Below are 25,964 nucleotides of genomic sequence, written 5' to 3'. Positions count from 1 at the left end.
GACATTGTTCTTCTGGGAACACTTTCAATTTATTGGAATATTCTGACCTATCTTCATTATAATAGTAAAAATCATACCCCTAGGCTGGGAGACCCCGGCCCTACAAGAGACCCTTCCTCTCTGAGGATGCTCAGAATGATTCTATTATGTCAGCTTTATGCTAATTATGTAAGCAACTGGCTAGGGGATTGTACAAGCACGTAGATATACTGATAAGGGATTGTATAGAGAGTGGCACAGAAAATCCTTAGGTGTAGCAGCAATGTGGGAAAACACCTGGTACCCAGACTTGTGCCATTCTGAAATAAACAGTATCTCGACCTAGTGTGCAGATTGCCTCATTGAACACAGGGTAATGAATCCAAACTTTTTATCGGACAACAGAATGACAGGACCTTTAAATTACTTCCTAAAGGAAACCTCTTTTCTGGAGTATGAGTGATAAGGATTCTGCATACACTCACATCAGTAAAGTCACTAGTGGGTCCTGTACACTGATGGTCCTGATTTTTGAATCCCTTGGAGGGGTACCACCAGCAAGTACACAGCTCTTGGATTAGGGTTCTGAGTTCCAGAAAATGCCATGTCTCCAGGGGGTCCACAGGGCCATGGGTACAATTAATAATAATTTTGGTACAATTAAATAGGGGACTATCTGGTGGTGTCAGTCATGTACACTTTAATGGTTTTATTTTCTGTTTTATCCAAAGCTGTTTAAGTGACAAAGCCCACTCATGAGATCTGTTTCCCCTTCAGAGTTTGGGGCCAGCATGTCCATCAGGAATTTGAATACACCATTCAGTATCCCATTTACAACTATACTTAAATTGAAAGGGGTCTTGAGTTTTCAGTAAAGTCACCACTTAAACTCCAAGGATATTCCAGACAGGGGTGTGCCTCAACTCCACTTTTCACAGTTACGATGCTGCCATTACATATGCCATAGTCCTTCAGAACTTTTGCATTACAGGTTAGATTCCATAATTTGGGGATTAGTATTAAGACCATCTTAATTCCCTCATCAGCTGACATGGGAAGAGTTGTGCATACCCCTTGGTAGCAATAGTTCCATACTCACATAAATCCTTGTATTAAGTTCCATGCAAGGTTTGGAGACTCATTTCCTTTTCTCCTGCCAAGAAGGGCAAGGAGACAGGCCTCCCAAAACATCCTTCACTGTTACAGTATACAAAATTATACAGATGATACAATCATAAAGGCTTCTGTAACTGCCTACAAGATACACAAGGTAAGAGCGAAGCAGGTTTAGCAATTAATGTTAGCCAAAATCTCAGTTAAACGAGACAGGATTTTACATCCACAATGTGTGAATATAAACTTCTCTTGCACTATTTTCCCCATGCAAAGAACAAGAACAGGTAATAATGCAAACAATAATCCATTCAATAAACAAAATCCTTCCACCAGACTTCCCAGGTTGGAAGTGGGTAACCCATTCAGTAGTGTATATTGGATGGGTTAGTGTATATTGGATGGGTTAGTGTATATTGGATGGGAAGTGGGTAAGTCCATTCAATAGCGTATATCTTCTGCTATTGGGTGGTCGTGTCAGCCTCCGCAGGGAGCAGAGTCATAGTGTATTAGCTTCCCATTTCCCTCAATCCTTCTGATATCCAACATGGATTTTGTTTCCCCAAACCAGTGAATCCCATGTAACTTCCATAATTAATTAATTCTAGCACTAGTTCCTCCCCAAGTGGTATGGAGGGTGCTTCCAAACAGGGAAGAAACCTAAATTCTGAGACCCAATGTAAAAGTCAGATTTGGTGATGACTGGAGGGGAGGGGAGATGAGATGAGGTGAGGTGAGGTGAGGTGAGATGATGAGATGACATGAGATGAGATGAGATGAGGTGAGGCAAGTGGAAGTGAGGTAGGGTATAACGAATGAATGGCCACACAGCCCCCTGGCGTATCAGCCACACTGACAAGCTTTGCATCATCCGCAAACTTGCTAAGGGTGCACTCTCTCTCTTCATCCAGGTCACTGATGAATAAGTTGAATAGCACTGGACCCAGTGCTGACTCCTGGGGGACACCACTAGTCACAGGCCTCCAACTGGACTCAGCAATGTTGAGCACAACCATCTGAGCTCTGCCATCCAGAGAGTTCTCGGTCCACTCATGGATCACACATTTCCTGCGCTTGCTCAGGAGAATGTTATGGGAGACAGTGTTGAAAGCCTTGCTGAAGTCAAGGCAGACAACATCCACTGCTCTCCCCTCATCCATCTAGCCAGTCATCTCATTGAAGAAAGCAATCAGGTTGGTTAAAAATGACTTCTCCTTGATGAATCTGTGTTGACTGCTCCTGATCACTTTCTTTTCCTCCACGTGCTTAGAATAGAATCATAGAATCATTAAGGTTGGAAAAGACCTTCAAGATCATCTGGGCCAAATATCACCCTACCACCAATGTCACCCAATAAACCATGTACCTATGCACCAGGTCCAACCTTTCCTTGAACATCCCCAGGGACAGTGACTCCACCACCTCCCAACCATTTCAATGCCTGACTACTCTTTCTGAGAAGAAATGTCTTGAAATTTCTAACCTAATCCTCCCCTGGTGCAACTTGAGGCCATTCCCTCTTGTCCTATCCATAGTTACCTGCGAGAAGAGGCCGACCCTGACCCCCAGCTCCCCACAACTTCCTTTCAGGAAGTAGCTGTAGAGAGCAATAAGGTCTCCCCTGAGCCCCCTCTTCCCCAGACTAAACAACCCCAGTTCCCTCAGCCGCTCCTCACAGGACTTGTGTTCCAGGCCCTTCACCAACACGTAGCCCTTCTCTGGACACACTCCATGGCCTCGATATCCTTCTTGTACTGAGGGGCCCAAAAGTGAACACAGTACTCGAGGTGCAGCCTCACCAGAGCAGAATACAAGGGGACAATCACCTCCCTGGTCCTTCTGGCTATACTAGTCCTGACACAACCCAGGATTCTGTTGGCCTTCTTGGCCACCTGGGCATACTGCAGTCTCATGTTCAGGGGAGCATCAACCAACACTCCCAGATACTTTTCTGCTGCACAGCTTTTGAGCCACTCTCCCCCAACCTGCAGCGCAGCATGGGGTTGTTGTGGCCAAAGTGCAGAACCCGGCACTTAGCCATGTTGAACCTCAACCCGTTGGCCTCTGCCCATTGACCGAACCTGTCCAGGTCCCTCTAAAGGGCCTTCCTACCCTCTGGCAGATAGACACTTCCCCCCAGCTTGGTGTCTTCTGCAAACTTACTGAGGGTGCACTAAATTCCCTCATCCAAATCATCAATAAAGATATTAAAGAGGATGGGCCCTAACACTGATCCATGGGGAACACCACTGGTGACCAGTCACCAGCTGGATTTCACTCCGTTCACCACTACTCTGGGCCTGGCAGTCCAGCCAGTTTTTAACCTAGCAAAGGGTGTACCTGTCCAAGCCATGGGCTGCCACCTTCTCCAGGAAAAAACTATGGGAGACCGTGTCAAAGGCCTTGCTGAAGTCTAGGTAGACTACGTCAACAGGCTTTCCCTCATCCACCAGGTGGGTCACCTGGTCATAGAAGGAGATGAGGTTGGTCAGGCAGGACTTGCCTTTCATGAACCCATGCTGACTGGGCCTTAACTTCCTCTTGTCCCGCATACGTTGTGTGATTGTATTCAAGATGACCTGTTCCATCACCTTTCCTGGCACCAAGGTCAGACTGACAGGCCTGTAGCTCCCTGGGTCCTCCTTATGACCCTTCTTATAGATGGGTGTCACATTAGCAAGTCTACAGTCATCTGGGATCTCCCCAGATGACCATGATTGCTGATAGATGATGGCCAATCAATCACATCTGCCCAGCAATTGGGCAGATTTGATTGCAGTGACCCAGCAGTCACATCTGCCAACTCCCTCAGCAGCTTCAGGTGGATCCCATGGCCCCATGGACTTGTGACAGTCCAGGCAGAGCAGCAGGTCTCTGATTCTTTCCACCTGAACTGTGTGGAGTTTCTTCTGCTCCCCTTCCCAGACTTCCAGGTCAGGAGGCTGAGTGCCCCGAGGATCAGTGGTCTGCCTAGTAAAGACAGATGCAGATCCTGACCCGGACCCAGAACTGAGCCTGAACCCTGGACATGGACACGAACCCAAGCATGAGCCCCAGACCCTGGCCAAGACCCGAGCCCGAGCCCTGTACCCAGATGCGAGCTCAAGCCTCGGACTTGGACCCAGACCCAAGCCAAAGCCCTGGACCCGGACCCACACCTGCACTTGGACCCGAGCCCAAGTTTTGGACCCGGACCCAGACCCGAACCCCAGCCCCGGAACCTCGACCCTGGACCCTTGACCCCAGAGTTCCCACCCTGGAGCTGACACAGACCTGTGAACCCCAGAACAGACCCTGGACCTGGAGCTAACCCAGAGCCCGAAATCTGGACCCTTGACCCTGGACCCTCGACCCCGACATCCTGACCCTGGAGGTGACCCCAAGCCCCCAACCCCCGGAATGGACCCAAGACCCGAAGCCCCAACCCTGAGCTCCAAACCTGAACTCCCAACCCTGAGCCCTTGACCCCAGAGTTGACCCCGATCCCAGAGCTGACCCCCACCTCTTACCCCCAGAATAGACCCTAACCCCTGACCCCCGGAACAGACCCCAGACCTGGAGCTAATTCTGATCCTCAGCCCCAGGACCCAAGCCCAGAAAATCAACCCTGGACCCACAACCCCAAAGCTCCGACACCAGACCCTTGACCCTGGAGCCCCTGACCCAGAACAGACCCCGGAGCCCTCCCCCCCAGACCCGACCCTAAGCCCCGGACCTGAGCCCCAACCCCGAGCACCAATCCTGGGCCCCGGACCCTGGACCCTTGATTCTGGAGCCCTTGACCATGGACCCTTGACACTGTGCCCTCGACCCCGGAGCCCCTGACTGGGACCCAACCCTGGATCCGGATGCGACCCTGAGCCCTGGACCTGAGCCCCGGACACAGACCCAGATCTGGACCCGGACCCAAGCCCAAGCTTGAGTCCCGGACCCGGACCCGACCCGGAACACTGGACCTGGACCCGACCCCGGGCCCCAACCCTGAGCTCCTAAGGGAGCTGCCCCTGACCCCGTAGCTGACCCCAAGCCCCCAATCCCAGAGCTGACCCTGAGCCCCCAACCCCCAGAACAGACCCTGGAGCCAGAGCCCAGACACTGAGCCATTGACCCTGGAGCAGACCCTGAGACCCCAGACCCCGCGGCGGACCCCGGGCGCCAACTCCCACCGAGGCCCCGGACCCCACGTTGGACCCTGGGCACCAACTCCCACCGAGCCCCTGGACCCCATGGCGGACCCCGGGCGCCAACACATGGTGAGCCCCCAGACCCCACGGTGGACCCCAGGCGGTGACTCCCTCCGAGACCCTGGACACCGTGGCGGACCCCGGACGCCGTCTCCCGTTGAGCCCCTGGACACCACGGCGGACCACAGGCGCTGACTCCCGCTGAGCTCCCAGACCCCGTGGGGGACCTGGGCGCCGACTCCCGCCCAGGCCCCAGACTCCCTGGCGGACCCTGGGCGCCAACTCCCACCCAGGCCCGGGACCCCGCAGTGGACCCTGGGTGCTGACTCCCACCAAGCCCCAGGACCCCGTAGCGGGCCCTGGGTACTAACACCCGCCAAGCCCCCAGAACCCATGGTGGACCCTGGGCGCCGACTCCCACCAAGCCCATGGACCCTGCGGTGGACCCCGGGTGCCGACACCCGGTGAGCACCTGGACCCCGTGGCAGACCCTGGGAGTGGACTCCTGCTGAGCCCTCGGACCCCGCGGGGGACTCTGGGCACCAAGTCCTGCCCAGGCCCTGGACCCCCTGGAGGATCCCAGTCGCCGATTCCTGCCCAGGTCCCCAGAACGCACAGCGGACCCTGATCTGGTCCCCAGATCTGGTCCCCATATCTGGTCCCCAGATCGGGTCCCCAGATCAGGTCCACAGATATATTTTTTCACCAGAAACATGATTCAACAGAGCTGTCAACTGTTTCTTTAGCTTTGAGGATGCTGAAATGGTCCCTGGCTTGAAAAGAACTGCTTCCCAGCCTGTCTCTAAAAATAGTTGCTTAGGGCTAAAATCTGAGTTTCCTTTCTGTTACGTGAACATCCAGAGAGACTCATCCTCCCTTCCCAGTTGACTTCGGTGCTGCCTAGTCTTAAGATTTTCAGTACTCAGTCGCGTAGCCCAGACTCTTGTATTTTGAGAGGGATTGCACTCCCCTTACATAATATGGGAATCCCATTTTTCTGTCTCAAGGGTGAATGGTGTAAGGCACTTATAAATCATTGCAGATTGAGGTTGTTGTCAATTGCCATGTAAATTAAGGCCATGCAAGAACCTTCTACTGTTTCATCTTCCCTTTCATTTGTTGTCTGGTTACTACACAATATTACATATTCGGTGAAATGTCCTAAAAATGCATTACTTTTTAATTTTAACAACTTTTGTTTTTTCTTTCTCTAGGTCTGCCAGCAGCTGACAAGGTAGAAAGATATGCTTTTCTCTTTCATTCTTGTGAAGTTAGAGGCAGTGCCGATTTAAACTGTGACTGAGGCTCTGCAATGGTGCAAGTCTATTCTACTACTTCAAATCCAGTGACGCAACCTGAGTTTACATCGATTAACTTTCAAGGATTCAAGCAATTTAAAGCTTTTGGACAATGACAATTATTTGAAAACATTCCTACAGGTTTATTTTCTTCATTTACATTTGGTTGCTATCTCCATCTCATTCAAAGCAGACAGGACTGGTTTGCTTCTCTCTTCTCTGGAAATTTGCACTAGGAACCAGTGTTAGAATCAGAATCCTGATCTAAGAGTATGATGAACAATGTTGCACTCCAAGTTGGAAATTGGAGAGCAAAATGTTCATATATACGTAAGAATTGTGCGCAAACAGCTGATGACACTTTTTCTTACACCTTAACAGATGCTTACACCTTCTAACTTTCTACCTGAGAAGCAACAGGTAGTTTCTGCATTTCCCTTGGGGATAGCGTACTCTTCTGTATTTTGCTTCTATACAAAGAGTTCAAAATTTTCAAGTCATGTTGTCAGTCATACAACCAAACAACCTTGCACGGCATTACATGTTCCCCCCCAGATAGATCAAGCCCTGAATGCAAGACCAGACAAGTAAATAATGCCAACATGTAAAACTAACTTGTAAATACATTACTTTTTGGCACTTTGTGGGGCTTAACTGTACTTCGGTGAGAAGAATGTCCTCTGGTGTGAACTGAAATTATACCTCTATGCCACAATTTCTAATATTTATTTATTTTATTTATTTTTTTTTTTGGAGGGGGGAGAGGGGCAGAATTCCTTGTGGACACCTGAAGGAGTTGCAAAATAATAATAAAATTGAGGTGAAGGAAAAGCTCCTTCTCTGTTGTGGTTGTTGTTTTTGATTTCTTTTCCATACAGTCTTAAAATGAAGGTCCCCTTTTGTGGCCTCTGGCAGATTGTAAGCATGCCAGAACACTTCACATTACATAGATCATATTTGTCTGAAATGATAATATCATACCTATAGTCTGCTGCAGGCTGAAAAGTAGCCTATGTCTCAGGTACTGTTTTAGGCCTTTGCTTTTGTTACTACATTCTTGTAAGTCTTCAAAAGGGAAATGAAATTATCCTACTCAGAAGAAACACCATCCAGAAGAAACTTCAGTTGTGAGGGCCTGAATTCTCGCTGAAACCAAAGGCGAGTATAGAATCATAGAGTAGCCTGAGTTGGAACAGTCCCGTAAGGATCATCGATTCCAACTCCTGGCACCACACAGGTCTACCCCAAAATTCAGACCATGTGACTAAGTGCACAGTCGAAACACTTCTTAAACTCTGGCAGGCTTGGTGCCTGGGTCTTGGCGGGCTTGGGCCCGCCGGGGGTCACCGGGGTGGGCCCTCTGGGGCGCCCGGGGGCCCGCTGGGGGTCACCGGGGTGGGTCCTCTGGGGCGCCCGGGGGCCCGCCGGGGGTCACCGGGGTGGGTCCTCTGGGGCGCCCGGGGGCCCGCCGGGGGTCACCGGGGTGGGCCCTCTGGGGCGCCCGGGGGCCCGCCGGGGGTCACCGGGGTGGGCCCTCCGGGGCGCCCGGGGGCCCGCCGGGGGTCACCGGGGTGGGCCCTCTGGGGCGCCCGGGGGCCCGCCGGGGGTCACCGGGGTGGGTCCTCTGGGGCGCCCGGGGGCCCGCCGGGGGTCACCGGGGTGGGTCCTCTGGGGCGCCCGGGGGCCCGCTGGGGGTCACCGGGGTGGGCCCTCCGGGGCGCCCGGGGGCCCGCTGGGGGTCACCGGGGTGGGTCCTTTGGGGCGCCCGGGGGCCCGCCGGGGTCACCGGGGTGGGCCCTCCGGGGCGCCCGGGGGCCCGCCGGGGGTCACCGGGGTGGGTCCTCTGGGGCGCCCGGGGGCCCGCCGGGGGTCACCGGGGTGGGCCCTCTGGGGCGCCCGGGGGCCCGCCGGGGGTCACCGGGGTGGGTCCTCTGGGGCGCCCGGGGGCCCGCCGGGGGTCACCGGGGTGGGTCCTCTGGGGCGCCCGGGGGCCCGCTGGGGGTCACCGGGGTGGGTCCTCTGGGGCGCCCGGGGGCCCGCTGGGGGTCACCGGGGTGGGTCCTCTGGGGCGCCCGGGGGCCCGCCGGGGGTCACCGGGGTGGGCCCTCTGGGGCGCCCGGGGGCCCGCCGGGGGTCACCGGGGTGGGCCCTCTGGGGCGCCCGGGGGCCCGCTGGGGGTCACCGGGGTGGGCCCTCTGGGGCGCCCGGGGGCCCGCTGGGGGTCACCGGGGTGGGTCCTCTGGGGCGCCCGGGGGCCCGCCGGGGGTCACGGGGGGCGGCCTCCGGGGTGCCCAGCAAATCACCGGGGGTCACCGGGTTGGGTCCTTCGGGGCAACCGGGGGCTGGCTGGGGGTCTCCGGGGTGGGTCCTCCGGGGCCACCGCGCGCCTGCTGGGGGTCACCAGGGTGGGTCCTCTGGGGCCCCCGGGTCCCACCGGGGGTCACTGGGGTGGGTCCTCCGGGGCGCCAGGGGGCCTGCCGGAGGTCAACGGGGTGGGTCCTCTGGGGCGCCCGGGGTCACCGGGGCGGGTCCTCCAGGGTGCTCGGTGGCCCGCCGGGGTTGAACGGGGTGGGTCCTCCATGCCCCCGGGGGCCCGCTGGGGGTCAATGGGGTGGGTCGTCTGGGGCACCCGGGGGCCTGCCGGGGGTCACCGGGGTGGGTCCTCCGGGGCTCCCAGGGGCCCGCCGGTTGTCATGCAGCTCTTATTCACGTGATAAAATTGTTAGAGCATGTTTACTGATAGGATGGTAATGTTAGCTTGTGTGTTCTAGGTCCCTTAGGATTTTCACAGATTGCTTTCACTTGAATGCTGCCTAGTTCCTGAGAAAGGGGTTGTAGAGGAGAAAAAGCTTTCAATATTCAAAGCTGAAGCAAAAGCCTGGGCATTGTTGCTTCTAGAAACACGCCAGTTCTCTTGTCTGCACTCTGCATGGTGTTGAGCTGAAAATGAGATTAAAAATAAAAAAAGAAAAACACAGCTTCTGCTTGTCCTGCTCTCTGTCTACTTTGTTGTTTTTTGCCCCTCCCCTTTCCCAGGTGATTGGGTTTGGGTGGTGGGCGGGGCCAAATGGTATATGAGCCCCAGGCAAGCCATGAGGGAGCTCATTCTGCCTGGGCTGCTGTTTGGGATAAGTGCTTTGTTTTTCCTCCTGTCAGTTGCAGGGTTCTTTAGATGGGTTGGAGTCTATGGACTGATGCGTTTCCAAGTGGAGACTGGTATGCACTTCTTTTTGAGGTGAGGGCTGGAAGTATCTGTTAGAGGCAAGCAATCTATATAGTAGGAGTAGGTGCCTTTATTGCATGCAGCTCTTCTACAGGTGAGTAATTGTTAGAGCATGTTTATGGCTAGGATGGTAATGTTAGTTTGTGTGTTCTAGGTCTCTTAGGATTTTCACAGGTTGCTGGGGCTTACTGTGAGTCTTGGCCTGTATGTCAAATATTATCCAAGTTATAACTGTGGTGGTAAGGTGATGGAGCAGGGTTTAGGAGAACTGGATCATGGAAGCGCCCTGTGCAAGCATGTATCTGAAAAGAGCAGCAGTAGGCAGGTGAGGTGTAGTCATTTTCAGGGTTGGGGCAGGTTGTTATATATCTGGAGCTTTTGCCTGCGTTTTGGCTGGCTGTAGAGTCTGTAGACCTTGCAGCCTTCTAGATTTTTAAGTGCTTGGAATTCATGAAATAGAGGTGTGTTTAGGAGGGGTTGCCAGCTAACTTGTGTTTGGGAAATTGTGGGGTACGGTTCCTTGACTGCATAAGCGCAGTATTACCTAGAGAGTGAGCAGGGTCACCTTTTTCATTTGTGAAGGATAAGCTGTTTTCGCGCGGCACAGCCCGGGCCCGTTTTCGCGCGGCGCCGCCCGGGCCCGGAGCTGGGAAGAGAGAGGTATTGCAGCAGGTAGGCTGTGGCTGAGAGGTGCTTCAGAGTGTGCTTTTCTCTTGTCTCTGCAGGGGTTCGTGCAGTGTTGGATGGGGAAATCCTCATGTCACGGAGCAGTGAGGGAAGGTGAGAGTGTTGTCAGCCTGATAGTCCCTTAACTGAAGTGAAGTGATGTAGTGGGTTTATGTGGCAAGGTTTTGGTAGCTGGGGGCTATAGGGGTGGCATCTGTGAGAAGAATCTAGAAGTGGCCCCATGTTAGTTAAGGGGCCCCCTGCTGACCAGAGCAGAGCCAATAGGTGATGTTTGCGCCTCTGTGAGAGCATATTTAAGACAGGAAAAAAAAAAAAAACATGCTGTGCCACACAGCAGCTGGGAGAGGGAGAGGAGTGAGGAACAGCCTTGCAGGCGCCAAGGTCAGTAAAGAAGGAGGGGGAGAGGTGCTCCAGGCACCGGAGCAGAAGTCCCCTGTGGCCTGTGGTGAGGACCATGGTGAAGCAGGCTGTCCCCCTGCAGCCCATGGAGTACCAGAGTGGAGCAGTGTTCCACGCTGCAGCCCATGGAGGAGACCTGACGGAGGCTGCGGCCTGTGGAATAATCCTGCTGGAGCAGAATCCAGGCCGGAATCTCAAGTATGTGATTTTTTTTGTGCAAGTGATGTTATTACATTGAGTTGTTGTGTTTTTTGGCATGTAATCTGTTATGTTCCTAGATTTTTCTTCTATGTAAAGAAAGGTTTGAGCAAATTCCATTTGAAATAGTTTCAGTTGCTTGCTTGGTTGTATTGTTCTATCAATGTTCAAAGCTGAAGCAAAAGCATGGGTATTGTTGCTTCTAGAAACACCCCAGTTCTCTTGTCTGCACTCTGCATGGTGTTGAGCTAATCTAGATTTGAAAAAAAAAAAACCCACACAGCTGCTGCTTGTCCTGCTCTTTCTACTTTGTTGTTTTTTGCCACTCCCCTGTCCCAGGTGACTGGGTTTGGGTGGTGGGTGGGGCCAAATAGTATATGAGCCCCAGGTATGCCATGAGGGAGCTCATTCTGCCTGGGCTGCTGTTTGGGGGTAAGTGCTTTGTTTTTGCTTCAGTCAGTTGCAGGGTTCTTTGGGTGAGTCAGAGTCTCTGGAGTGCTTGGAATTCACTTGATAGAGGGATATTTAACAGAGGTTGCCAGTTTGCTCGTTTTTGGGACAGTGGGGTACACTTCTGTTTTGGGGTTATATTTTAATCTCTAGATGTATCAAACCACTTGTGTAACTCTCCAGAGGACTAAAAAGAGCTTGATTACACACAGCAAGATGCTTGACCACAGGTGCAGCATTACCAAGAGACTGAGCAGGATCATATCAGAGTTACCTTTTTCATCTGTAAAGGGTAAATCTGTGATTACCCCTGCTGGGGCTGCTGTGTGTGCATGGCTTTTTGGCATTTGTGGAGCTCAGTTATTTTTTTGTAAAAAAAAAAAAAATAAAAATTCTAATAGAGGGATAGAGGATTAATGAATAAAAAAAATAAGAAAAAATAAAAGAAATTGTAATAGAGGGATATTTAGGAGGGGTTGCTGGCTGACTTGTTTTTGGGACATGGTGATACATGCTTCTGTTTTTGGGTTCTATTTTAATCTCTAGATATATCAAGCCATTTGCGTAACTGTCCAGAGGATTCACAAAGAGCTTCAGTATGCACCACAAGGGGCTTGACTGCATAGGCGCAGTATTATGAAGAGGCTGAGCAGCGTCACTTTTTTCATCTGTAAAGGATAAGTCTGTGTTGAACCCTGTCAGGTCTGCTGTGTATTCATGGCCTTTTGGCATTTGTGGACCTGCAAGGAGCTGTGCTGTTAGCGTGTCCATCATGGGCATGACCTTCTCTTTTTGTTTCTAGTAGCCCAGGTCATAGGCATGGACTACGCTGGAAACTTGCACAAGGGTGAGTGGATGGCAGTGTGGACCCTGAGTTGGTGGGTGGATTGTTAGTCTGTTTGGCCTGTCGGGCAGGCTTTGCAAGCACCTTGCAACAGTGGAGTACATCTCCTGCCACATTCCTGAGTCGCGCCAGACATCATCGGTTCCAGTTTCTGAAATGCTGGAGATGCTCAGAGCGCAAAAGGAGCAGGGAACGTGATACATCTCTTTGGGATGTTAGGTGAGCAAAGCGGTGGTACTGGGTTGGGGGGATGTGGGTCTGGGGCTTCTTGGCTGTTGGGGTAGAGGACGAAAGGAGTGGGTATGGACTGTTTTGTGGATTGTCATGTTTGTCTGCTCTTTCTCCTTTGTCTAAGCCATGTGACCTTGGCTCAGCATGGTGAATGGAAGCACTAAGCCTGGATCGGAAGGTGAGTGGAGAAAAGTTGGAAAAGAGGCATTGTTTTTGGTTTGGTAGTCTATTGGTCCACCTCTGGGTGACTCATCTTTTCCAGGGATGAAGAAGACACTGGGAACATCCTAGTTGGCCTCTGTGGTCCGCAGTGAGGATGGATTCTGAGCCCTGAGAATTAAGTCCAGGGGCAAATAGTACATGTGGTGGGGGGTGGTTGGCAGGGGGAGGTGGGGAGTTGTGTAGTGGTTGTCTATCTGATTTCAGTAGCAGAGCAGGTGAGTTGACTACTGTTTTGTTTCTGAGGTGGGTGTTTCATTGGAAGATGCTTGGCCTGTGTGCATTTGCCTAATGGCACTCTGTTTCTGCAGGTAAAGTGGAGCCTTGTGCCTGAAGCAATGTCCTGGCTAGCCTTTGTGTTCCTTGTTGAAGATGGAACCTGCCTCCCAGCATTCCCAAGCTAAGTTGGGGGACAAGTGCTATGTTTGGGTTGGGGTTGTGAGTGGACCCATAGGGTTAGGGTTATGAGGGTCTGTGCTTTTAAGTCATTGCAGCGGATGGGGCCTTTTAGGATTGAGCATGGTCAGACAGAGAGAGGGGGTGGGGGTTCTGTCAGGTACAGCTTGAGCATGTGCCAGGCAGGGCAGTTCCAGCTTGGTGTCTGGGTTCTGTGTTGTCTGTGCTGTGGCTCTTGGTGCTCGGTAGGCCCTGGGGAAGCTATCCTGAGGGTATTGAACACTTGGTCTCATCAGAATAATGCTGATGCTCAATCGGAAGCTGAGCACCTCTTGTCTTGCAGTGGGAGCTTAAGGAGATCATTTTTTCTGTGCGTGTAATCTTTTTCAAATGTTTCCTGATATGATCATCATATGTTATGCGCTCCTCAGGTCTTGATATCCTCATTGTCTTCTTCCACTGGACAGATTAGATGGGCAACTTGCTAGCCACACCAAAGGTCCTAAATGCTAGTTTCATCGTGGTAGGGCTGATCTGAGCACTTCTTGACTTGCAGTCACAGCTTAAAGCGCAGATGCATTTCAGGTCTTGTGCATCATATTCAGTTTCAGATCTCATCTGTTTCCGTTGTCGCTGTTGCGGAAGTCATGTGGGCTTCATCAGGAGCTCTGGCTTGGGAATTCATTTCCAAAGCCTTTTTCTTAAGGGGTTTGCACTCCCCATCCTTCTGGTCTCTGGTCTTAAAGGCAGGCTTCTTATGCCTCCATCATCCCAGTTCTGGCAGTTGCTTCCAGTCACAGGTCGTGACATTGGAGTCTCTCCTTGGGTCTACTGCAGAGCACCTGTTCTGGCTTGCTGTTGCTGTAGGGCTTCCCTCTGGGAGTCATTTTGTTTTGCGCCTTGTGTTCTGTGTTTTGTTCATAATGTTTGTAGTGTACCTGTGTGTGTTTGGCCTGGAGCTGTCCTGCGTGGCAGTTAGTGATGGTAGCTAACGTGGCAGTCCATCGGTGTACTAATACATTCTCCGGACTGTTTTGGCAAAGACATCCGGTCTGCCTCTGGGCATGTACTGAAGGGCAGCTGGCACAGAGTCATCTCTGTGGTGTTTGGCAGATGTGGAGGTGGAGACTTGAGCTGCTTGCGAGCAGCTATTTGCATAGTGCTTGAACAGTGTGCTGGAGGAGGTCTGTTGAATCTAGAAAGCTTGCAGATACAGGGTTTTGAATTTTTTATTTTTATCTCTTTCCCCTCCCCAGTAGAGGGTAAACCTTAGGAGGAACTGGTCACAGGAAAGAGCTCCTTCTGGAACTGTCAAGCACTTGGTAGGCAACCCAGAGACTGGCTTGATCTACTTCCCAGGTGCTGAGGCAAGGGGGCTGCTGTTTTGAAATGATAAAATTAGAGATGGGGTCCCTTGTGTTGTTGAGGGATGGGTGCTAATGCTGGCATCTGAATGATTATCTTTTGACTGTTTTCATTTGTTAAAGTTGAAACACAGTGTACAACATGGGACTTCACGACCAGAGCTGCTTTTGGTAAGGTGAGCGATGAACAGATGTAGCAGTTGTTTTAGGGTTGTGGTTGTCACTGCAGTTACTTAACTACACAAAATACAGGAAAAATCCTGTTTATGTTTCAGAGGTGTTGTAGCTGGCTTAAGAGAGCAGATGGAAGCATCTGCCTTGAGGGCAGGTGAGGGGGTAGAGGTAAGGGAGCAGATAAGAGTAACTGTCCTAGCTGTGCTGTGGCTTTGGATGCTGCCTTGGCCTATGCTTTTCTTCCTCTTTCGCAGATCTCTCACACAGACTCAGAGGGGCCAAGCTGCACTCTGAAGAGCAGCACAAGAAGGGTGGGCTGGTCATGAGCTGGGTTGGAGCAGAATGGCCAAGTAGCACCAGGTGACTGCAAAGGGTATCCATCTTGCTTCGCAGGTGCTATGGCAGGCTCTCCACAGAAGTGGCTGAGGATTTGAGAAGAGGTTACAGAGCATCAAGGAGCAGCATGTGCAGTGATGGCTTCCAAATGGTATGGTCGCTTTCTCTTCTGTTTATCAGGTGCCACAGGCAAGGTGGGCTGTGACATTAGTCTTTAGAATCGGAGCAAAGCAGGTCACTTGAATGCCGCAGGGCATCTGAGAAGGGTGTTTTAACAGGAAAAGCTTGTCTGGCATGGCAGTGCCTGATTGCAGCGTGTTTCCACAGGTGAAGAGGTGCCTGAAGCCCTGTCCTGTCTAGCCTGCGCACATCTCGCTGAGAATGAAAGCTGCTTTCCAGTAATTCAGAAAGTCAAGTTACATCTCAGCCTTGAGCATCTGGGGCCTGTGCTTTTGGGCCTGTCTATAGCATTTGGCACCTGCATTAATACTTTTTTGGCATGTGTTTAGGCTTTTGGGGCCTGCGTCTTGGGGGGGAGGTTGGGGCCAGTGTCTGGGGGGGGTGTGCAGCTGCTTGTACACCTTTGGGGTGTGTCTCTGGGGGGGGTTTGGTGGCTGTGTCTGGGGCGGGGGGTGTTGGAAGCTGCTTGTACACTGTAGGTGTCTGCGTTGGGGGGGCAGTTTGGAGCTGCTTGCATCTGGGGGGGTTGTGAGCTGCTTGTACACCGTAGGGGCCTCCATGTGGGGTGCAGGGGCTGGGGTGTTTGTACACTGTAGGGGCCTGCTTGTACATACACCTTTGGGGCCTGCCTCTGGGGGAGCATTGGGAGCTGCTAGTACACAGTAGGGGCTTGCGTTTGGGGGTGGGGGGGTGTTGAGAGCTGCTTGTACAATGTAGGGATCTGCATCTGGGGGGTGGTTGGGAGCTGCTTGTACACTGGAGGGGTCCTTCCTTGTGCGGGGTTTGTAGCTGCTTGTACACCTTTGGGGTCTGCAGCTGAGGGGGGTTGAGAGGTGCTTGTCCACTGTAGGTGCCCATGTGGGGGGAGTTGGGAGCTGCTTGTGCACTGTAAGGGCCTGCAGCTGGGAGGGGTTGTGAGTTGCTTGTACATGCTTGGGGCTTCCCCATGTGGGGCTTTGGGGCCTGTGTCTGGGGGGGGGTTGGGAGCTGCTTGTACACTATAGCAGCCTCCCTTGGAGTGGGTTGGGAGCTGCTTGTATACCTTTGGGGCCTGTGTCTGGGGGGGGTTGGGGGGGGTTGGGAGCTGCTTGTACACTGCAGGAGCCTGGGTTGGGGGGGAGGTTTGGAGCTGCTTCTACACCTTTGGGGCTTGTATCTGGGGGGGGGTTGGGTGCTGGTTGTACACTGTAGGGGCCTGCTTTGGGGGGGGGGGGTTGAGGCCTGCCTCTGGGGGAGGGGTGGGAGCTGCTTGTACACTGTAGGGGCCTGCGTCTGGGGGAGTGGGGTTGGGACCTGGTTGTACACTGTTGGGGCCTGTGGAGGTGGGGTTGTGAGATGCTTGTACACTCTAGGGGCCTACCTCTGGGGGGGTGGGTGTTGGGATTTGCTTGTACACTTTTTTGGGGGCCTGTGCCTGGGGGGGGTTGGGACCTGCTTGTGCACTGTAGGTGCTGGCCTTGGGTGGGGTTGCAAGCTGCTTGTATGCTCTAGGGGCTTCCCTCTGGGGGGAGTTGGGGCCTGCCTCTGGGGGTGGTTGTGAGCTGCTTGTACACTGTAGGGGCCTGGGTCCTGGAAGGGGGTTGGGGCTGTTTGTACACCTTTGGGGCCTGCCTCTGGGGAGGGTGGGGAGTTGCTTGTATGTCTCTGGGGCTTGTGTCCTGGGGGGGGGAGGGGGGGTTGGGGCCTGTGTCTTTGGGGGGTTGGGAGCTGCTCATACACTCTAGGGGCCTCCCTCTGGCGGGCTTTGGGGCCTCCCTTTGAGGGGGGGAGTTAGGAGCTGGTTGTACACCTTTGGGGCTTGCGTCTGGGGTCCCGGGTCTGGGGCCTGCATCTGGGGGGGGGGTGGGAGCTGCTTGTGGACAGTTGGGGTCTGCATCTGGGTGTGGTTGGGGCCTGCTTGTAGACTTCTGCAGCCTGCATCTGCGGTTTGGGGGCTTTTCTGTAGCGTTTGGGGCCTGCATTTTGGCTTTGAGATGTGTTTTGAGCTTTTGGGCACTAGCTGTAGTGCTTGGGGCCTGTGTCTGGGGTTTTCTGTAGCATTTTGGTTGCATGTTTGTGATTTGGGGCCTGTATCCAGGGTTTTGCCTCTTCTGTAGTTTTCAGCTTTGTGCTTGTTTCTTTGGTTGTCTGGGGTTAGGGGCAGTTTGGGGTTTGGATCATTAGTCGATGTCATTAGCGTTGGGGGGTAGATATGAAGGGTTAGGGTTGTGGTTAGAGTTGTTAAGGGTAAAGGGAATAAGGATTTTCGGGTAAGGGGATCAAGGTTGTGGGAATAAAAATGTTTTTGCACAGTTACATCATTTAGAGGGAAGGAAGGTGGTATTGAGATATGCTTGCAGTGATAAGAAAGCTTAACAGACAACCTCATAAAATGCAGACAAGCAGAATCCTTAGAGCAGTTGGGTGGAAATCACGGTGTAAGAAACATTACCACCTCAAAGAGGAAAAATGGCAAGAAAAAAAGAAAATTGACCTGTAAAAGGCCAGCAGCTGTGTATTTTCTGTGAAGCACCAGATAGATTGTGAACCTGGATTACCCAGTCACTGGGGAAACAAGGGAGGGTCCTGGTCATCGAGAGGAAAAAAAAGTATATAAACTGTGTTATGGAACTAGTAGGTGGCTTGTGGGATGTCCAGCACTGCAATTGCGAATAAAAAATGCTACTTCACTGAGATCCTTGCCTGAGCCTATGTTATTGGCTACAGAGTGTTTCTAACAAGGTGTTGGGGTTTTAGGGTTTCAGGGCTATGGCACTAGGGTTGGGTTTCAGGGTTAGGGTTTTCAGGGTTTAGGGTTAGGATTTTAAGGTTTTTAGGGTTGGAGCTTTACTGGTTAGGGTTTTAAGGGTTTGGGGGTTAGTGTGTTAGGGTTTTAGAGTTTTTTGGGTTTTAGTGTTAATAGGGTTTTTAGGGTTAGGGTCTTAGGGTTTTATTTATGGTCAGGTATTTAGTGTTAGGGTTTTAAGGTCTTAATTTTTTTTTTCAGGTTAGGGTCTCCAGGGTTAGGGGTTTCAGGGTCTTAATTTTTTGGGATTAGGGGTTTTAGGCGTAGGTGTTTAGGGGTTTAGTGTGGTAAATTTTATTCGGTTAGGGCTGTAAGGGTTTCTAGGGTTTTTAGGGTTAGGGTTTCTAGGGTTTTTAGTGTTAGGATCAGGGGTTAGGGTTAGATCTGTGGGGGCCTTAAGGTTAAGGGTCAGGGTTCATAGGAGTTAGGCCTAATATTAGCATGGAAGGCCAAAGTAGGAGAGTGGGGGACCCCAAAATTGTGAACTGGGGATAGGGTGAGGGGTCTGGAAATGTGCACATTGAGCCTGGATTCCTCTGCTCTCAGCAGTGTTCTGGTTCTTTTCAGGTGAGGATGTGAATTTTTTTGTCATACAGGTGAAAGAGATGCCAGCAGAAGAGACCAGCCTTGATGGACAGACTGGCATTCCCCTCTGAAGAATATTCTGAACTAAAGGGAGCATCCCTTTCTCTGAGGATCCAGGTTTCACCTGGAGTGCAGCAGGAAGGAAAATATACAGATAAGAAAAGCCTGCAGCCCTGCTTCCTTTCAGGTGAATTGGGAACAAAAATGTGGATAATCACATATCAGGAATGAATTGAATCTGGCATTACCCTATGTCCATCTTTATCTGTTGCTGTAGAGCAGGACTGCGTTACTAAAGCAGTCCTCTGCTCCCAGGGATGCCCTCAGGCAGAACTGGACAGAACTCATGAAGGGGACTTCCATATGTGTGCATGAATTACTCCTTGTCAGATAATTCTGTTGTATTTTCTTACTGCGTTTTTCCTCCTTGGGCAAGACCCCATGAACCAAACCAGCAACTGCCCAACACCAGCTCTGTGGGCGAGTTCCTCCTGCTGGCATTTGCAGACACGTGCGAGCTACAGCTCCTGCACTTCAGGCTCTTCCTAGGCATCTATCTGGCTGCCCTCCTGGGCAATGGCCTTATCCTCACCGCTGTAGCCTGCGACCACCATCTCCACCCCCCCCCCATGTACTTCTTCCTCTTCAACCTCTCCCTCCTTGACCTGGGCTGCATCTCTACCACTCTCCCCAAAGCCATGGCCAATTCCCTCTGCGACACCAGGGCCATCTTCTATCAAGAATGTGCTACACAGGTCTTCTTTCTGTTCTTCTTGGTTGGAGCAGAGTATTCCTTTCTCACCATCATGGCCCACAACTGCTACGTTGCCATCTGCAAGCTCCTGCACTATAGGAGCCTCCTGGGCAGCAGAGCTTGTGCCCAGATGGCAGCAGCTGCCTGGGGCAGTGGCTTTTTCATTGCTGTCCTGCACATGGCCAATACATTTTCAGTGCCCCTCTGCCAAGGCAGAGACATGGCCCAGTTCTTCTGTGAAATCCCCCAGATCCTCAAGCTCTCCTGCTCAAATGTCTACCTCAGGGAAGTTGGGGCTCTTCTGGTTAGTACCTATTTAGGTGTTGGTTGTTTTGTTTTCATTGTGGTGTCCTACATGCAGATCTTCAGTGCTGTGCTGAGGATGCCCTCTGAGCAGGGCTGGCACAAAGCCTTTTCTACGTGCCTCCCTCACCTGGCCATGGTCTCCCTGTATCTCAGTACCGCCATGTTTGCCTATCTGAAGCCCCCTTACCTCTCCTTCCCAGCTCTAAATCTGGTGGTGTCATTTCTGTACTCGGTGGTTCCTCCAGCAGTGAACCCCCTCATCTACAACATGAGAATTAAGGAGCTCAAGGAGGCACTGAGGATGTTACTGCAATATTCATTATTTCAATGAGGAACCCATCTTCTGCATGTGATTCCCTGAAATATACCTGGACAAGGCAGAAACATCTTTGTTCATATATTTCAAAAATTGTTCATCCTTTTCAATATTATTCCAATATGCTAAATACTTTTTTATAATAATTTTATAAAATAAGATTTTTTCTTCCTGTAACAACTTCTACCTTTTCTTCTAACCCAAAGGCCTCATGTAGAGGTGCTGTTAAGCTCTTTGTAGCTAACTAAATAAAGGAACCAGCAGGTAGTCAGTTTCTGTGGATCTCATTTCTCATAAATTCTTCTCAGGTACAGCAGTGGTTGTGGGATGAAGATCCCTGCTGCAATGTGGTGGAAAAGCCCTGGTGTCCTTTTGGGCTGCCTTTTTCTGCCCTGGCAGGCACTCCCTCCATGCAGCCTTTGAGTTAGGGTCGCCACTTTCTTGGACCTACAACCACTGACAGCAGCAGAACATGATCGTTTTGGTGCTGGTCACCCCTCTCTTCCACACTGTTGTCTTGTAGCACCACTGAATCAGAATTGGCCTTCCAGCTAGCGCCCCTAGAAGTATGGCTTTTAACAGTGAGGTGGAGGAAACATTGAGGAGGCAGCCTGGTCTGATGTGAAAGCTCTCCCTGCTAGCAGATCTTGGCACTGGAAACCTCCAGAGGTCCCTTCTGACTCTAATCCTGAAGGAAAGAAGGGTCAGTACAGGGAGGCAGGGGGAGGAAACACTGCTGTGGGTTGAGGTACTGTTGACATTTGTAATCCCTGCTCTACGTTTTCCTCAGGGTTACATCATGAATGAGTTCATCCTCAAAAGATCCTCTGGCCCATGAGCACCCGGTGTCCAGCTGGTCTGGAGATACTGCACAGAAGTTCTCAAACACTGCCAGGCACTGCAGAGTGACAGATTTAGGGAGACTGGAGGGGACCTCCAAAGCCCATCTAGCCCTCCCCCACTAGCCAAGTATGGACACCTAAACCAGGCAGTCCAGGCCCATTTCCAGTTGGGCTTTGGGTATCTCCAGTGATGGGGACTCACCCACTTCTGGGGAAACATGATCCAGTGCTTGGTATTGCTCACAGTAAAAGTGTTTTGCTGTGTGGAATTCCCATGTCTTGTCCTGTCACTGGGCACTGCTGAGATTGTCAGAGGAAAAGATCTGATAGTGAACCCATGTCCTATAGCCACTTCATAGCGGAAGACAGAGATGGGGTTCAGGGACTCAATGTTTTCTCTGTATTAGTCTGTACCAAAAAGTTCTCCTAGACCTCTATATTCAGTAAAAGAATTCAAGGATGAGAAGAGAATGTACTGAGAGAAAGGCTATGAAAAGCCAGCAGGACAAGGGCCATTTTCTGCCCCTGCCGGGGACTAACCCTGGGCAAGGCCCAGCTTGAGAAGAAGCCCTGTTGGATGTTCTTGGTGGGCAGTGAGCTGGGAATAAGGCAGCTGTGTGTCCTGGCAGCACAGGAGGAAGGGCTGAGGGGCACCTCACCACAGCCTGCTAGGACCTGCAGGGATGTCAGAAAGAGCCCAGGACCATGCTCTGCCCTGTGGTGCGCAGGGAGAGGGCAAAGCCACGGGGTGTGGGGCGAAGCAGGAGCTGCTGGGCCTGCAGAGCAGGAAAAGCTTTGCTCCCCAGCTTGGGGCTCATCTGCAGCAAGGCAGCCATGAGTCCTGCCACACTCTGTGCGGTGGCTGCAGCAGAGGGAACCCTCAGCCAGCCCCTGCATGGGGCTCTGCCACCTGCCTCACCCCGTCCCTCTCCAGCGCCCTCCTTGCTGCTCTCTGATGCATGCCAGGACCTCCCCATGCGTGCCAGCCAGCGCAGCTGCTGAGGGCCAGTGTGGCTGCTGCAGGGGCAGGGAGCTCAGCAGTGCCCTTGCAGCCCCCTGCCCTGGGCCTGCCTCTCCCCTTGCCCTCGGCCCTGGCCCTGTCTCTGCTGGCAGGAGCGCTCTTGGCATGCGCTTCCTGGCCTCCCCTCGCCTGCGCACAGCTGCTGCCCACTCAGGCTGCTGGCACAAATGTGTCCTCACAAGCAGCACCACCCCTTGGGCTGCTTCTGCTGGCCTCCCCAACCATACTGCCTTGACTCCTTGTCTCTGCTGAGCCCCACCTCCTGCACCGAATTGCATCCCTTGGCTGTCAGCTCCCTCTCCCCTGTCCTGTGGGATGACAGTGCTATAGTGGGACATGTTTCCAGTGGGCTATCTACCAGACACAGTAATGAATACTATGAGCAGGACTAGAGGGGTCCTGCTTCCAGCCAGGGGGAGGCGGGGAGGAAAGGGACAATCGGGTTTACTGGACTGTGTGTATTTAATGGCCTGGCACACCAGACCCACAAATGTATCAGGCTCTACTGGACACCAGTGCACAGTGTACCCTAATGCCATCAAGCTATAAAGAGGTAGAACCCACCTGTATTTCTAGAGTGACAGGGGGATCCCAAGAGTTAACTGTATTGGAGCCTGAAGTGAGTCTAACTGGGAAGGAATGGCGAAAGCACCCCATTGGGACTGGCCTGGAGGCTATATGCGTCCTTGGCATAGACTACTTCAGGAGAGGGAACTTCAAAGTTCCAAGAGGGCACCGGTGGGGCTTTGGCATAGCTGCCTTGGAGATGGAGTACATTAAACAGTTGTCTACCTTGCTTGGTCTTCCACAGAATCCTTCTGTTGGGGGTTTGTGGGTTGAAGAACAGCAGGTGCCAATGGCTACCATGCTGGCGCACCTGAGGCAGCGTCGCACTAACCGAGACTCCCTGATTCCCATCCATGAGCTGGTTCATTGACTGGAGAGCCACTGTGTAGATGTAGAACTTGGTAGCGTGGTTTAGTGATGGACTTGTCAGTACTAAGGTAAAGTTGCATGACCTGGGTTACACATCCTTGAGTAGTGTAAGGCACAATGCAATTCTTTTTGCCTTCTGCATCTATAGCACAGGAAGTGTGACTTTGCCCTACTCTATTGACTGGACAGGTCTTTTCACATTACTCAATTTAGGTTTCTGTGGCTGGAAGGGGACGATTTCCCCAAAGAGGCCAAGCTCATGGGTACAGCTACAGCCACTTGAAGATATTTTCTTTACTTTCATCCTGAGTTTTCCACAGAAGACCCAAGAGAGACCATGGATGTCCAGGTGTCTACTAAGATTCAGGCTGAATTTCTCAGGTTCTGATGGTCATTTCAACTATTTTATTTTATTTTATTTTACTTTATTTTATTATTTTATTTTATTTTACTTTATTTTATTATTTTATTTTATTTTACTTTTTAATTTTATTTTATTTTATTATTTTATTTTATTTTACTTTTTTATTTTATTTTATTTTATTATTTTATTTTATTTTATTTTATTTTTTTATTTTTATTTTTATTTTATTTTATTTTATTATTTTATTTTGTTTTATTTTGTTTTTTTCCCAAGGAACCCAGGATTTGTCTTAGAAAGGGTTTCATGTGCTGGGCTGGGCTGCAGTTACGGGGACAAAGACCACTGCTGGCAGCGGAGGTGTCAGACCTCCAGACTCTGCTTTGCCTTCCAATGAAGGTCTCCAAAGAAGTCACCCTGGATCAATAGCAATAGGAGAATGATGCTCAAAACTGAAATGCAGCAAAATTCAGCCTTTAAAACAAGAAGAGATTTGTATTAGGTGCTTTTTAACATCTTCTTCCTTAACTACGTCATGCAAGCTCTGCAATTAGCTGTACAAGCTGTGAAGACTTGAAGAAAATTGTGGAAGAGATGTTAGAGGAGTTTCTGCATTTTAATGAGTTCCATGGTGCATTTTGGTGCTGAGTCTATGAAGCTCAGGTGCTGAGAGGAGAATGATGTAACCGCTTGAGCAAGTAAAGTCAGGAGGAAAAGTTGAAGTGACTTGGAGTATTAATGGGCCCCACTGAGGGCTGTTACTAACAGAGTCTCCCCAGGGATGCGTTAAGGCAGATAATTGGAGGCCATGGTTACCGACAGGCAAAGGCACTGTGCTGAGAAAAGTCTTGGTTGGTTTTGGTGAAGCAGAAGAGCCAAGGCCTGACCCCAGCCACTGGGAGGGGAGATTGTGCACCCCCATGTCTGGCTCAAGGCTCTTCCTGAGGTCTGCGAGATGTGGTGGGCAGTGTGATGCCATGAGAACACTGGTATGACACCTCCAAGCTGCTGCACAGGGTTGAAAGGAATCAATGAGGCCCCATTGGAATGAATATAACATATCTCCTCATAAGCTCTAGCTAAAGGGACAGAAACTTCAGGGCTGTTGGGTCCTTCCCTTCTTACCAGCATGCTCTGCCTTCTCCTCTGCAGGCTTTCCTATGCTATCCCACAGTTTGTCCTATTTCCTTGAAGTCTGCAGACACCCATCTCTGTTCACCACCTTGCTTTCATCCCTTGCTTTCACCCATGTTTTGTCAACCTTCACCAGCTGTTCCTTGAAACACAAAGCCAGGGTCTGATCAGAGGATGACTTCTGGCACCACAGCATGACCCTTTGATGGACATTTCTTCCTCCTCATGGCCAATGCATGACTTCCAAGGTATACTTTGTGGAAGTTTTTCTCTCCTGCTCTTTCCTACTACTAAACAAAGCTCCATCAAGGTGGAAACCACTCCTGAAGTAGGCATCCCAACCCATCAGCCTTCTTGCGGCCTGTCAGCCAACCAGACAGAAGTCACCTCACCAGCATCTCCCAAACCATGGGCCTGCTGCTGGCCTTGCAGCTTCTTGTGTAGACACAGCCAAGCCTTGTGCCTCCTGCTGTCCAGTCATGGACACAAGCAGAAGGGACAGGACAACCCATATGCGGCCCTTCTTTCTGCCTGGGTCCTCCTGGGTATGTAGGCAGAGGGGATACCACAGTCAGCATGCCAACCAGGTGCCTTCTGCTGGCCTACCAGGGCCACTGGCAGATGTCAGCCCAAAAGTACAGATCCCAGGGAGAAGTCAAGTGTGACCTGGCACCTACAGACAGAAATGACCTCACAGTCCCTTTCCGTGACACGTTCCTGCTGCTGCCCTATCAACTGCAGAGACAGAAGTGACCTCACAGTCACTGCCACAGTCACATTCCTCCTGCTGGGGCAGGAGATCCTGAGGCAGAGCTGAGCTCATCAGAGCATTCCCACCCATCTCCTCCTTGTGTTTGATGAGCTGATCAGATCCATGGCCCCTCACATTCATCTTTGAATGCCATGTGACTGCACAGCAATCTCAAATTTCTGCCCTGCCCCAAGGGGCCAAGTGCCTAAAGTTAATGGTTAGGAGAGGGGTTGAAGGTGAGGAGGTTAATGCACAGGAACATGGGCTTTGGGTGTTAGTTGTTCATGTATAGGATTAGGGACTAGGGCTCACCTTTCTGAGTTAGAGATTAAGAAAAATTTAGTGGAAGTGTTTGGTGTTCTGTTTAAGGTGTGACGTCTGTGGTTAGGGTATGGGCAAGCTTTGTGGTTTAGGGTTTTGTTTAGGTCTGTTAAAAAGTTGTCTAGGGTTAAACAGAGCATTTCAATGCTAGTATTAAGGGCAGGGATCAAGGTAAGCAAAAGAGTAAGCGTAAGGGAAAGAGGCTATGGGCTGAGTTTTGGCTTCAAGGGATACTTTGAGGTCTGTCATTAGAGTAGTGGATTCCTGTCAGGGTGTGGAGTAGCATTTAGGTTTAGGGATTAAGGTTACTGGTTGAGACATGGGAAGGGCTTCACATGAATTTTTGAAGTTAGTGTTAGAGCAGCATTAACATTACCTGAACTTTTTTACCTCTTCAAAATCATTAATTTCTGCTGCCCTAGGTCCTCTTCCCTCCCCTAAATCTCACATCACTCCTAGCCAGGGTTTATCTGACCTCCCCATAGCAGTAATCTTTTTGGGATCAGCTTTCTGATGGCTTTCATGATCTCAGAGTATCTGTCTCACCTCTGTTGGCTACTCCATTCCTAAGACAGAA

The 25,964-nt window shown here is 51.3% G+C and overlaps 1 long non-coding RNA gene across 4 annotated transcripts; it reads left to right on the top strand.

Annotated features, from left to right (window-relative positions):
* Positions 1-11,510: 11,510 nt before the first annotated feature.
* Positions 11,511-25,593, top strand: LOC121057869. Of its 4 annotated transcripts, XR_005813997.1 has the most exons (11): positions 11,540-11,823; positions 12,078-12,233; positions 12,337-12,594; positions 12,731-12,784; positions 13,137-14,761; positions 15,153-15,246; positions 15,423-15,700; positions 16,295-16,441; positions 16,787-17,485; positions 17,890-17,892; positions 25,582-25,593. It is a non-coding gene; the product is annotated as an uncharacterized LOC121057869 (long non-coding RNA). The 4 variants fall into 4 exon arrangements; XR_005813998.1 differs by lacking the exons at positions 12,078-12,233; positions 25,582-25,593 and having other exon boundaries at positions 11,512-11,823; positions 12,334-12,378; positions 12,447-12,594; positions 16,787-18,535; XR_005813996.1 differs by lacking the exons at positions 12,078-12,233; positions 25,582-25,593 and having other exon boundaries at positions 11,511-11,823; positions 12,334-12,594; positions 16,787-18,535.
* The last annotated feature ends 371 nt before the right edge of the window (positions 25,594-25,964 follow it).

This window comes from Cygnus olor, chromosome 20 (genome assembly GCF_009769625.2).
Source record: "Cygnus olor isolate bCygOlo1 chromosome 20, bCygOlo1.pri.v2, whole genome shotgun sequence".
NCBI lineage: Eukaryota > Metazoa > Chordata > Aves > Anseriformes > Anatidae > Cygnus > Cygnus olor.
The sequence above is the reverse complement of the archived record's forward strand: the minus strand, read 5'-3'. Positions and strand labels throughout refer to the sequence as shown.